Source organism: Mauremys mutica, chromosome 1 (genome assembly GCF_020497125.1).
Source record: "Mauremys mutica isolate MM-2020 ecotype Southern chromosome 1, ASM2049712v1, whole genome shotgun sequence".
In the NCBI taxonomy this organism is placed as follows: domain Eukaryota; kingdom Metazoa; phylum Chordata; order Testudines; family Geoemydidae; genus Mauremys; species Mauremys mutica.
In genome coordinates, this window is record NC_059072.1 from 73,335,949 (window position 1) to 73,350,648 (window position 14,700).

General features: G+C 45.3%; 1 protein-coding gene across 3 annotated transcripts in view; it reads right to left on the minus strand.

The window, feature by feature from the left end:
* Positions 1-14,700, minus strand: part of PPP1R12A (protein phosphatase 1 regulatory subunit 12A) — a 211,806-nt gene that overhangs the window by 23,525 nt on the left and 173,581 nt on the right. The window lies entirely within an intron of this gene.

Here is a 14,700-nt window from a genome sequence, read left to right on the forward strand (position 1 = left end):
ATAGGCTGCAACTTTATTAACACTGGTTGGAGGCGGAACATGACCATCCATCTCAAATACCAGGCATTTAACTGGGTCCAGTGTGGGGTTGCAGAGCTCCCTACATAACCAATAACCCAGGGCAGACCCTGCAGCCTAGTTCCAGGACTCAGGGAGCTATAAAGGGTACCAAGGGTGGTGGGGGGTAGGAGGGAGAGGAGAGAAAAGCTTGGTCTGCAAAGAATTCTGGCCTTCCCTTCTCCTTACAAGCACACGGTCTAGGAGCTGGTCCTTCTAGCTTTTATCTGCATTGGCCTCATTTGCAACAAACTACCCATACCCATATTATCTCTTAATATTAGAGTTCCAAATTCTATTTGTTATCCCAACTGCACCTCCACAGTGCTGCGAGGAAAGCAAATAACTCATCTGACCCGTGTCTAATTTGGCCCAATAAGAAAACCCAGGTGATCAGTAAGACCACGAAACAGTCCCCTATCTAGATTTACAGGGCAGGAGTGGGGCAGCTGGAGAGACAAGGGAGTCTTTAAGCCTGGGTGAAAAATTTCAATTGTTTGGGGAGGAAAAATCAGCTCCTACTCTTTCTCCCCAGTCTACCAACAGGATGCAAGAACCCAAGGAAAAGGAGTGGCATCTGGCATCTTTGGGAATGCACATTCTACCATCACCTCCAGGGCAGAGCATCCTTTTTTCTGATCCCGCTAACATCCCACCCGCTCACCCACGGTGGAGGGAGCATTTCTCAGGCATGCCCTCTTCTCCCTCCTCCTCACTTCTGGGGCAGTGCATTCCGACCAAACATTGCCCTCCACCCCCCGACCAGGAAAGGATTGTTGTTGTTGCCGCCTTTATATTGTTTATGTTGTTTCCTTATTATTTTCTCCTCTTGGTCCCTTTCAAAGTTTTTCTGTCTCAACCAAAAATATTCTGCATATAATAAATACTTCTAGAAGATCGTATTAACCCTTTGGACACTGGCATTTTAGGACTAGCAGGGAAATGGGAGCTCAGGAAGACATATCTGCAGCATTCAGAAGGGTTTTCAAAGAGTTCTGCATAAAGTGAGTTTTGGTGAGAAGTTTCCAACACAGATATCTGTGAACATTCACATCACATATGAGACTGCTTGAATGCTGTAGCAAATTTTCAGTTGTCAGTCTGTGTTCCTAATGCATTCACAAAACTGAACAGAGTCTGGTGCCTAATTTTATCCATAAATTATCCATTACATTGCTTCATTTTTTCCCATCTATGCAAGTAACAATAATGCTTATCTCTAAACACCATTCACACTACCGGGGCCATATAAACAACAACACTAAAAGAAAAAAAAAATCGCAGAATCCTATGAAAACATATATTGTGTTCACCATAGAAGTCTTGTTGACCCTTAGGACAACTATCAGTAAAGAAAATAAAATGAGAACATATGTGCACTAATCGTACACTCAGTCACTGTTACCGAGCAGTTTTTATAAAACTGCCACACACAGATGATTTGAAAGCTGAAAAACAAGACTGGAGTTCAGTATTAAATCACAGTCACTTGTGTCAATCTTTGGTGGCTGCCTAGGTGGAATTTAAACATACAGTGCCATTTGTTATCCTAATATTGGCAACCTCAAGCTTCCAAAAGTTACGACCCAGTACTCAAAAAATGACATTCTATTCTATTTTAATATTTATACTTTATCTATTACTGTGGTGTTGGCTTAACCATCACAAGACTTTAAAAATAAATTACATTTGTGTTTTGCCTGCCTGGAGATTTTTGAGCCTATGATGGCATGTGGCCCATCAGCAACTGCCAGTAGCAAAAATCCCCAACTCCTGGAGATGGGGCACTAGATGGGGAGGGCTCTGAGTTACTACAGATAATTCTTTCCCAGGTGTCTAGCTGGTAGGTCTTGCCCACATGCTCAGTGTCTAACTCAGTGGTCTCCAAACTTTTTTGATCGCGCACCCCTATCAGTAGAACATTTTTTAGCACACACCCCCTGCTTCGCTGACGGAAAAAAAAAGAAAAAGAAAAAGCCACTCGGACTCCTGGTCTAACTGATCATCATATTTGGGATCGGGAAGGAATTTTCCCCCAAGTCAGACTGGCTGGGACCCTGGGGAGTTTTCAGTTTCCTCTGCAGCATGGGGCATGGGTCACTTGCAGGTTTAAACAAGTGTAAATGGTGGGTTCTCTGTAACTTGGAGTCTTTAAATCATGATTTGAGGACTTCAGTAACTCAGCCAGAGGTTATGGGTCTATTTGAGGAGTTGGTAAGGTTCTGTGGCCTGAAGGAGATCAAAAGATGATCATGATGGTCCCTTCTGACCTTAAAGTCTATGAATACACTTATATACAATTTGCATGTGAAAATACAAAAACAGAAAGGCAAGCCTCCCTCTGACTGCTGGGTGGTGATCCATCTGTCATTCCCTCATAATTAAGGCTAAGATTTTGTCACTGTTATTTTTATTAAATATCACAGACAGGTCACAGGCAATAACCAAACACTCTCAGAAGCCCCTGCTCTGTCCCTGACTTTTATTAAAAATAACTATGACAAAATGGGGAGGGAGGAGGGTCCAGCATCCACACCCACGGTAGCTGAGAGCACGGGGTCCCAACTGCTGCCAGCAGCATCTTAGAGCCGTGGGGGTGCCCCTGCTGCCCAGGAGCTCTGGGCTACTCCTTCCCCTCCCCTCGCTGGCTGACAGCTCCTGCCCCACAGCCCTGAAGCTGAAGCAGGATTCCATGACAAAATTTTAGCCTCTCATATAACCTTGGAGGTGGGAGATCTCTATTTCCTTCCTTCTCTATCTGTCTTCCATATCTCCCTCTCATCAAAGCTTTCAGCACTCATAGAATCATAGAATATCAGGGTTGGAAGGGACCTCAGGAGGTCATCTAGTCCAATCCCCTGCTCAAAACAGGACCAACCCCCAGACAGATTTTTACCCCAGTTCCCTAGATGGCCCCCACAAAGATTGAACTCACAACCCTGGGTTTAGCAGGCCAATGCTCAAACCACTGAGCTATCCCATTCTCCATGCCTGCTCTTGCCATCTTCTGTCCTCCACGTTGACCTCTGCCCCTCACATAATCCATGCCTGCCCTCCAATATCACCTTGTTCTTGTTACCCTTTCTCACAGTCTGTCCTCCAGCATTCCCTTGATCCCTCTTAATTATTTCCATCACAACCATCCTTATATCTCCTGTTCCCTCACTGTCTCCTTCCTGTGCCATGCATAATGAGAATGAGAGCTGGTCAACTGAGATAATAGTAGCCTCATTTCTATCTGCAAAAGCTTAGGGAAACACTGGTCATCTTAATGATGGCAACCTGGCTTCCACTGAAAGTAATGAAAGAGTGGCAACAGTTTGTGAAATGAAAACTTTTAAAATAACACCTAACATCAGACTTGCAATATTATCATGAGAGTTGGCAGTTCCGTGAGGCCTTTAATCTTTGTCAAGTGTCCTGGCCAACATTCCAGTTCTAGCAAATCAGGTTCTAACATTCCAATTTTTGAGCATTATTTTTGCTAAAAGGCCAAATAGCTATCCCAAAATAATAATAATAAGACATGGATTGCAATTCACAAGATGAAATTAAATTCTGAAGTACAATCTAATTAGTAAAAAGATACACAACAAACTAATTGCTGAAGACTACCTGAGCACAATGAAACAACACATCACTAAAGTAAACACCTTCCCTACAGCAAACCAGCAACAAACCATGTCATTCAGGCACGTCTGGCAGCAACAGTGTGAGCTATTCAGTGGTATTGCTCTGGAATGCACATTTTAAAATCAGTGCTTATGGCAACTTAACTACTGAAGTAACTTCTAATAGTTAAATTATTTTGTCACCTTCCTCCTTGAAATCCATCCTAGTTGTGAAAAGATTTCATTGCTAGTGATATGACAAATGATCAATTTGGACAAAATTTTGCAATCTTTCCTTGGTTTGTATTCATGCAAACCAGATCTGATTCACCAGTGCAGAAAATGGATGTGCCTATTTTCAGTGAGCCCTGGCTTACAAGCAGCACTGCTTGGTAACCCCCCTCTCTCTCTCTTCCTACTCAGCATTCAAACCAACTTAAGATAAGGGTTTCTAGAACCTGACACTTAGAATAACAGAAACTATTGGTAATCAATCTATAGCATTTCTCTAGCACAATGCTACATCGATGGAATGCATTGATCTGGAAGACAATTCATCTTGAAATTGAGACTACAAAGGGATACCAATTCAGGAAATGAGTAGAGAGAGCAGTGAACAGTACTGGTATACTGTAATTAAATATAGGGCTTCAATGAAAGACCTTTAGTTTTTCAGACTGAGGTATTGCAGAACCATTTGCAGACAAATTTTTTTTCTAGTTTACTCAGCAATTTGTGTGGGTCTAAGTTCATCTTCCTTGTGAAAGCACAGATTTCCTATAAGTAGCAAGGTATTTTGAATTTATGTGCTGTATTGGGAAATCTTTGCTCTTGGCACAGAGCAGCTGAAATAAAATTATATTACAATGACCTTCAAGTTATAAACTGTTACTGCTGTTTGACTTTTTTTCTTTATAAAAAAAATAGGGATGAATGATCAGCTAACTAGTGAAAATGCAGTTCTGTACAGGGAACATCAAAGCGTAGACTGAGGACTTATAAACAACTTTTCAAAGACCTCTGATGTTGAAAAATATTTAACTCGTTTGTCAGGTTCCTTACAGATTTCATGCCAAAAACCATTCTGTCTATTTCAACTTTCTTTGTGGCATCTGCAAGACTTGACCTCTTCCCTTCAGCTTAAACTCTTGAGTTACAGCCAAGGCTGTCAGAACTTTATAGCTGCCATCTTCTGTCTCTGGCCTGTAACTTCACTAGGCAATGAAAGCAACAGCAGCACCACTTAAGGGAGTAACAGAGAACTTCATTATCTCAAATGATTTTTATTTTCTGACCAACATGTAAAATAAGCAGCAAAATCAATAGATTATTCCAAAGTGTATTTAAATATTTTCAAAAACATGTTATGAATTTTTATTTGCCCCACAAACTGTATGGGTTATTGGGGCTGGTGGTCTGGGTATGCAGAAGTGAGAAAAAAAACAGTTTTTCCAATATTAATCATCACAGTTAAGGGTCGACAAGTAAATTTTGTGCTTGGGACAGCAAGTATTCCCAACAATTGTGCACAGGTGCCTTGGAGGCAGGAGTTTTTCAGTTTCTCTCTAAGAACCACACACAGCAGAGAGTTTACGATTATTCCATAGAATGCAGTATTTAGAACCATTTGAAAGGAAGCAGAGATTTCACTTCTTGTCATGGAATTTAGGAATAGACTTCAATCAAAAGTCAGTATTCAAAACATTTTCTAATCTAAGTTCTTTAGAGATGGCCAAAAATTGTCACAAAATATTAAGTTACCAGTTTAAAATTTCAGATTCAAATGTGAAAAATTATTAATAAAATGGTTGCTATTTAACTGGAGGAACAAGAGACTTGAAGTCTGCTTAGCCTTACAATAGGATTGAATTGTAAAAGACTGTCAGAACTATAGGCCCACACCAGCACTGCAAATGCTGGGAACTGAGCTAAGAAAGAAGGAGCAGAATTTGCACAATATTTTGAAACACAAATATAAGATGTGGGGTTAATGTTTTGAACAAGTTGCAAACTAAAAACTTTCACAAGTTCAAAGCAATTACACCCCAAACTCAATGTATTCTCTGGTAAAATGGACCTGAATTCTGCAGAACTCTGGCTGCATCAGACACATCAGCTTCAATTATATTTGAAAACGTAGGTTTTTAATAGCACTGTATTATTTATTTTGATATTAAACCCATTTTCATGCTGTCCCCATATTTTCTGATTATGATATATCAGATGTTTGTATAAACAAAGCATAACTGTAAACTGGAGGTACAGCTGTTGGAGAAGAGAACTCACACATTTTCAGAGCTATTATTTTAAGTGGTCCGCAAACTCAGTAATACACAAAAATTTATAACTGGTTAATATTTTCAAGGTACAACCATAAGAGATAGGAACAATTTTTAAAAAAATGAAAGACTGGACACTGGAACCCATTTCTGTGACAGGCCATGGAATGTGCAGCAAATTCTATGGTTGCAGAATTACAGAATACATGAATGGCGCCCTATTTACTCCTTTGGCTTCTAGTCTAGTCATACAAAAAATGTGTGTTAATGGTAAGGTTGAGAAATCAAGCAACCATATGCCAGGAAATGAGAGGTAAGCTTCAAAATCAATCTTAACTCTGCCTCCAACTCTCATGCGTATGCCTTAAAATATCACCTTTGCCATATGATGTTCGTCCATCGTTGTCGATGAAGACCTCAACAACTCATTCGTTCAATGACCGGGCTCTGTGCGTCCGAAGATGACTGATCAGTCCGATTTGTGCGTGGAACGTCCTGTCACACGTCGGGCAGACATGTGATGGCACTGTCGATGATGTGTGGGTAGCTCTGGACTTGCACAGCTCACGCTTTCTTTCAGCCTCAGCAGTATGCCTCGCCTCAGAGGTATTACTGCCTATGTGAATGAGGCTGCGCCATGCTGGACGGTTCAGTGCGAGAGTTTCCTATGTGGCGGTGTTGATCTCGAGGGACTTCAGAGAGGTCTTCAGCGTGTCCTTGAACCGCTTCTTTTGTCCTCCATGGGAGCACTTTCCCTGGGTGAGTTCTCCGTAGAAGAGCTGTTTAGGAATGAACTCGTCTGACATTTTCACGACATGTCCGGCCCATCTGGTCTGGGCTTTCATCAGCAGTGTGTGAACTGATGGCAGACTGGCTCTGGTAAGGACTTCAGTATCGGGCACTTTGTCCTGCCATCTGATTTTTAGAAGCTTTCGCAGACAGGAAATGTGGAAGTGATTGAGCCTTCGTGCATGACTCCGATAGACAATCCACGTCTCGCAGGCATACAGCAGAGTTGGAAGCACCACTGCTCAGTAGACCTTCAGCTTCGTTGGTAGGCTGATCCCTCAACGTTCCCAGATGCTGGAGCGCAATCGGCCAAATGCAAAGCTGGCTTTAGCAATTCTGCAGTTTACTTCATCATCGATTGACGCTGCTCGGGAAAGGGTCTGCCCAGGTACGTGAAGTGGTCCACTGCCTGAAGTCTCTGTCCATTTACAGTGATGGACGGTTCTGAGTATGGAGCATGGGGAGCTGGCTGTTGCATGACCTCAGTCTTCTTGATGTTAATGGTGAGACCGAAGTTGTTGCATGCAGATGAAAACTCGTCCATACTGGCTTGCATTTCTGGCTCTGTAATAGCATTCAGAGCACAATCATCGGCAAAGAGAAAGTCTCGAAGTACAATTTCCTTCACCTTGGTGATGGCACGCAGTCGCCTCAGACTGAATAGTTTCCCATCAGTTCTGTACTTCAGGCCTACTCCTTCAGTGAAGTGTTGAAAGGCATCAGTCAGAGTGGCAGAGAATATCATGCTGAACAAAGAGGGTGCTAAAACACACCCTTGCTTGACGCCGTTGGTGACTGGGAAGGCCTCAGATGTTTCACCGTCATCCAGGACATGAGCCATCATACCGTGATGAAATTGACGTACCATTCGTATGAATCTGTCTGGACAGCCGAATTTCTACATGATCCTCCACAGGCTCTGGCGTCTGACAGAGTCGAACGCTTTTGTGAGGTCCACAAAAGTTATGCAGAGTTCACGATTCTGCTCTTGACATTTCTCCTGTAGCTGACGCGCAGCGAAGATCATGTCAATAGTCCCACGTCCCTTGCGGAAGCCGCACCGTGATTCTGGCAGTAAGCCCTGCTCCAGGTGAGTGATCAATCGGTTCAACAGAACCCGTGCAAGAACTTTCCCCGCTGTAGAGAGCAGCGAGATTCCACGATGATTGTCGCATACCTGGCGATTGCCCTTCCTCTTATAGAGGTGCACGATGGACGCGTCTCTAAATTCCTGTGGAATGGATCCCTGCTTCCAGAAGGACTGAAACAGCTCAGTGAGTTTCCGTAGCAGCACGGGTCCACCAACTTTGTACACCTCTGCTGGTATGGCATCTGACGACCCTGGGGCTTTGCCACTTGACAGCTGGTTGATGGCTTTCTTCACTTCGTCCTCTTCTGGTGAAGCATCCATGGAGTCATTGACTGCAACCTGGGGCATCCTGTCAACGGCCTCATCATTGATGACTGAGGGGCAGTTAAGAACTGCTTCAAAATGTTCAGCCCATCTCTGGAGAATCTGCGTCTTCTCTGTAAGGAGCCCAGTGCCATCAGAGTTCAAGAGGGGAAAGCTCCCAGAAGACTGTGGACCATAGAGTGTGTTGAGGGCTTCAGAGAACTGCTTATAGTCATTCCTTTCCGCATACGCCTGTATTTCATCTGCTTTGGTGCTCAGCCACAAGTCCCGCATTTTGCGCAGTCGGTTCTGTACTGTTCTGTGAGAGTTGATAAAGGCGGTCTTCTTTGCCGCTGAGGATGGGTCGTTCTGATATGCACAATGCAGGCGGTGCTTCTCAGCAAGTAAGGCCTGGATTTCTGCATCATTTTCATCAAACCAGTCTTGCCACCTGCGTGTGGATGGCCCGAATACCTTCGATGCAGCTGTATGGACAGTTGTTGCGGAATCGCTCCCAGTCTTTCTCAGCGTCATCCTCAATACGAAGATCAGCAAGCTCATTCTCTAGGTCTTCCACTAGATTTTCAGTGATGCGGCTGTTCTTCAGCTTCGACACGTTGATCCTTTTGAGAGCCTTACAGACTTGTGGTCGTCTCTTCGGCATGATACGGAGCTTCATTTTGGATACTATGAGCCTGTGATCTGTTCAACAATCAGTGTCGCACATAGCTTTTGTAACCCTGACATCTTGTCTGTCCCTTCTCCTGATGATGACATAGTCGATCAGATGCCAGTGCTTGGAACGGGGATGCATCCACGAAGTCCTGTTACGGGTAGGGAGGCAGAAGACCGTATTGGTGATCAGAAGGTCATGTGCTGCACAAGTTTTCAGCAGTAACAGGCCATTGCTGTTACACTTTCCCACTCCATTTTTCCCCCAATGACTCCTTCCCAGGCTGCAGCATCGCATCCGACTCTTGCATTAAAATGGCCAAGCAGGATCAGCTTGTCTGTGCGGTGCACTGATGATAGCAGAGCATCTAGTTCTTCGTAGAATTTATCCTTCACATCCTCTGAGTTGGTCATTGTGGGAGCGTATGCGCTGATCAAAGTAGCTTGTTTTCCTTTTTGAAGCGGAAGCTGCATTGTCATGAGTCGATCATTCACACCCTTGGGGGGACTTGCAAGTTTCCGAACAAGATGATTCTTGATGGCAAAGCCAACTCCAGATTCGTGACGCTCATTGCTGCGGCCACTCCAGAAGAATGTATAGCCTCCGCCTGACTTGGACAGCTGTCCTTCATTAACAAGGCGAGTTTCGCTAAGGGCTGCAATGTCAATGTTGTAGCGTGCGAGCTCTCTGGCGACAAGTGCTGTTCTTCTCTCCAGTCTGTCTGCCGTGATGTTGTCCAGTAGCGTGCGCACATTCCATGTGCCAATGGTGATCGGTGTCACTCTAAGTTTTGTTTTTGTTCGACCGCTTTTATGGGATCCCCGCCAGCCGCGGTATGCTGGCCAGGGTAAGGTGAAGCAGGCAATGTTTAGCGCACCTTTTCTAGCCCCCTCCTCATTCTACGGAGGTGAGCAGTGCAATCCTGAATAGGGCTGCTCAGTCGCTCAAGACGACGCCGAGCTCCACTGCTGCTTCGGTCAGTGAGGAACGACCATTATACCTGAGCCACCTGCGTGCAGGTCCATGGCTACAGCGCCCAGTGTATCCACACCTGTTGCTTCGTCGCTTGCCCATCACCACAGGACTTGATATGATGTGATATGATATGATGTCGAGACTTGCGCGTGAATTGGATTAAAGTGAGGGAGAGTTGCGCGACGTCAACCTCACTCTCTCTTCCCAGTTCCTATCTGTATCCAGTGGCAGGACAAGAGTCGAGACGGCTGGAGATCGGGCAGGGCATCTTTGCCATTATATAAATCATTATTAAAAATACAGTTTGTAGTAATACCAGCTAGAATTTCTTATGCAACCCTACCTACAACTCAGTACACAACAGTCACACAATTTATGTTTGAAGAAAATAGTTTAAATAACTTTAAAGTTATGAACATTCAAAGTTAAATGACACAGAACTAGAGACAGTTTTAAGACGCTCTAATGGCAAATGATAAGTCTCAGTGTGATAGCTTCATATGTTTAAAGCTTTACAACTACTGAAGTGATTTCTCAAATTTCACCTCTGCCTCAAATCTCAGTGTTATGTACAGAACAAATATGAACAAAACACATTCATTCATTTTTTTCCCCCCAAGGTGCAAATACAAGCTTTATGAATAGAACGCAAAAAGCTTTTTCATTCACCCACACTGTTGTGCTTAAGTTTTGGAAAACAATTCAGTTCCTAGGTAAGAAGCTACAGGGAAATTCCCAGCCTACAAGGCATTAAAGTGATCAAGCTATCAACAAATCTAAAAGAGAGTAATGAAGCATGTTGCCGCTCTATACTATAGTTTATGCTATGGTAAACATTTTCCTCCTTCAGCAATGCAGCTCAATTTCCAACTAGTTCTCCTGCAACTCCGATGCTGGAATCTGTTTTTCTGGAGGATGCACCTCATGCCTGCATCTGACAAGTAATATAGTTTCTAGCCCGATTAGTTTTTTTTTCCCCCTTTCTTCTGGCTTGTTGTATCAAATATTCCTTTTGCTTTCTTAAAAATTATTATTCCCACCCCTTGTCGGGATTCTCGTTATGCAGGTAATCTGTTTCTCAACTTGCGTACACTACCCGGCTACTGTATTGTGCACAATGCTGAAGTGGTTCAGCTGGAGGCAGAATCATTTGGAAAAGCAAGAACTTAGCCCACCACTTCTTCTTTAATGGACAAGGAGCATGGTATTTAGCTAGTCCAATCCCATGTAAAACTTAGGTTCTGGACAACATTTAGTACTGGTAGAGTGTGTAGCTTTATTTGAGAAGTTCATTCATGAAATCCCTCAAGTTAGCATCCATACAGCTTTGCATGCATCACTCTGCCCCCACCTCTCTAACCTATATGCTTTCATCAAGAGATTTAAAAAATATATTCAGTTGCCCACACACAAAAGTTTATTAAAAAGCACTTACATAATTTGGGGCTTGATTTACTATTGTATTGCTTTGGCTTTACATTCACATAACTCCTTCGAAATTACCATAATCACATATCAGACAACAATTCCACAAAAAGAAATAAGGAAGAAGTGAGTAATGCACAATATAGCAACATGAAAGAATAATTACAGATCTGAGGGCAACAAAGAATCTGCACTGGAGACTGATGAAGGAGAAAGGAAATATGAACACACAATCCATTAGGCTTATAGAAAAGACACAAAAGCAGCAAGAGAGGACAGAATGAATCATTTAACCAAAGCGGTTGAGGAATGTGTAAAGACAGTTATACAAACACAACAAGAGGGAAAATATTAGAAAATTGGGAGACTAAAATAAGACAGTCTGATTCACCAGTGTGTTACTTCAATGTTCTGGTCAACAGAAATGTATTCTCTTATGCCATATTATGGTATAGTTTAAGATGTAATCATTTTTTTCACCCACACTCAAGTCAAGACTTTAATTTCAGAGACCTGTCTTGCCGATGTCACCACCACCAGGAACGCGACCCTCCATGACAGGTGGGAAAGGGAGCAGGAACCCAGCGGCTCAAAGGGCGGGCCGGTGAGCCTAGAGAGGACCAAGTTAAGATCCCACTGTGGGACAGGAGTCCGTACCTGCGGGAAGAGTCTCTTGAGCCCTCTCAAGAATCTGACCATCATGTCATGAGAAAACACTGTCTGTCCTTGGATCGGCGGGTGAAAAGTGGAGATGTCCACTAGATGCATTGTAATAGAAGAGTGTGCCAGGCCCTGGTTCCTCAGGTAGTCCAGGACAGCTTGTATGGAAGAATGCAAGGGAGAGAAGCCACGCTCGGACACCCAGTGGGAAAACCTCCTCCACTTGGCCAGGTAAGTCAGTCTGGTTGAGGGCTTCCTACTCCCCAGGAGGATCTGTTGGACTCCCCTTCTATACAGGTCTGTTCCTCCAGGTGCAGACACACAGTATCCATGCCAAGAGGTGGAGGGACCTGAGGTTGGGGTTCTAGGAGCCGGCCGTGGTCCTGTGACAGCAGGTCCAGGTGGTTGGGCAGGGGCCAGGGAGGGGCTGCTGACAAGCTCATGAGCATGCCGAACCAACGCTGGGTAGGCCACGCTGGGGCGATCATGACAACCTGCGCTTTGTCTCTTTTCTTCTTTGCCAGCACCCTGCCAATGACTGGAATCGGAGGGAACGCGTACATCAGGCTCCCAGACCATGACAGGAGGAAGGCATCTGAGAAGGAGCCCTTGCTCAGACCTTGCTGAGAGCAAAACCGGTGGCATTTCCTGTTCTGTCTGGTAGCAAAAAGGTCCACGGAGTTCCCCACCTTTGGAAGATCATGCAGGCTACCTCTGGATGGAGCAATCACTCATGGTGAGAAGAAGTAGTCACTGCTGAGCTGGTCTGCCAGGGTATTCTCGACACTGGAAAGTTGACAAGCTTCCAGGTGGATTTCGTGGCTGATGCAGAAGTCCATAGATGGAGTGCCTTCTGACAGAGCTGACGCGCACACTCCGCCTTGCCTGTTGATGTAGAATATCGAGGCTGTGCGGTCCATCAGGACTCATACCATCTTGCCTGACAGGTGGGGCAGGAAGACTCTGCTTCGAGCAGTCCAGCTGGCGTGCGCTTTGACGTTTGGTTGTAACCGCGCCTCCTCCGGGGACCACATTCCCCCATGTCTGGAGGTCGCCAATATGTGCACCCCAGCCAATGTCCGAGGCATCCAACACCAACTCAATGGAGTGAGGGGGTTGTCGAACGGAATCCTCTCCAGGACTGTCCTGTGGCTGGTCCACCATCGCAGCAAGATAAGTATCGCCTGGGGAATGGTAATGATCTTTGCCAGAGGGTCTCTGGACTGGGACTAGATTATTCCCAGCCATTGTTGCAGGGGATTTGCATTGGATAACCGGCCATCCATGCCTCATGCTAATCGACCGGTAATGGGACGTCGAACGGGACCAGGAGCTACTATGAGCCAGTTGCTGGGAGGATCATTCTGAGTAGGGCAACCTTCCTTTTGGACACCGGTGATGATGGCATGGAGATCCGCGGTCTCTGGTGCCTAATCCATCCCAGGCCCCTGAAGATGGTCGGGGCTGATCCCGGAGTTCTTGCCAGGTGGTGAGTGCCTGAAAGGGTCTGCACCAATCTACCGGCAAGGTAAGCCTCGAGTCCGTCGATCAGTGCCTCCGGTGAGGGGACTGAAGAAGGCTCTGCTGAGCCTGCCTCTCCTGTCCTGAGGCGTCGGCTGCGGGCGAGTGAATGTTGGCAGGACGTCCCTCTTATGGGGAATGGTACTGCTGAGGCAGGGAGGGGACACATGCATAGGCTCCAATGCGGGTTTTCCCCAAGATCGGGGTACCACAGAAGCTGGTGAGGGCAGCATCGGGAGTGTCAGGATCTCCTGAGCTATTTGAACAGCTTAGTGCGTCGACAGCACCTGAAGTTGGCTGGGGCCTACACCACTATCCGGAGTCGCAGGCAAGGCATGGGATGGGCTGCACCGCTTGACTTTAGATTTCCCAAGGGGGATGCTGAGCTGCCCAACATGAGTCTTGGCTTGCTCCCTGCCCTCTCCTTTCCCTTGCCGGAGGTAGGAGATCTTCCCCTCACAATCTCTTTCAGCTTCTTGACCGGAGCCATGGAGGGAGACCGGTGCCAGCTCACGGATGGCGCCAGGGGAGCACTGCGCATGGAGGCCACGATGCGGAATCAGACCGCTGCTTGAGTCAGTGCCGACTCCATTAGAAGTGCTTTCAAATGAATACCATGCTTCTTCCTCATCCTGGGTTTGAAGGATTTGCAGATATGGCACATGTCACTGATGTGCCCCTTGCTTAAGCGCCTTAGGCAGCTAGTATGTGGGTTGCTGACAGGCATAGGCCGTTTGCAGCAATCTAAGGGCTTAAAGCCTGGGAACGGGGCATGCCCCCACTCCCGGCTGAGTCCTGCTCGGGACTAAAGAAGAGTTTGAGAACTACTACTAAGGATAACTAAGAAAACTACTATGTATAACTATTTTACAGGATTTCTAAGTTTGCAAGAACAGAGAATGAATCAGTGCTAGCCGAAGCAGCAGATGTTCCAGCACCGTCACTGGTGGCAAGGAGGAACTGAGAGTGGGGGGAGCTGGCGGCGCCCCTTATACCACGCCATGCGGGCGCCACTCCAGAGGGCGCCAGAGCCAGTCTAGTCCAGATAATGCTGAGGAAAAAACTTCAGGCACCAGTGCATGTGGCGAGCACATACATCTAATATGGAACGGACATGAGCGAGCACTCAAGAAACTACTAAGAATTCCCTCAACTACCAGCCTAAGCATCAGTCAGAAACAATATCAATATTTACAACAAATTCTACTTATCTATTCCTAGAATGCAAGAAAGGGGGAGGTAATACTCAGCAAACAACCACTATTAAAATATATTAAAAACTATCATTAAAGACTGTAGTTAATTTATAAGCTAGAA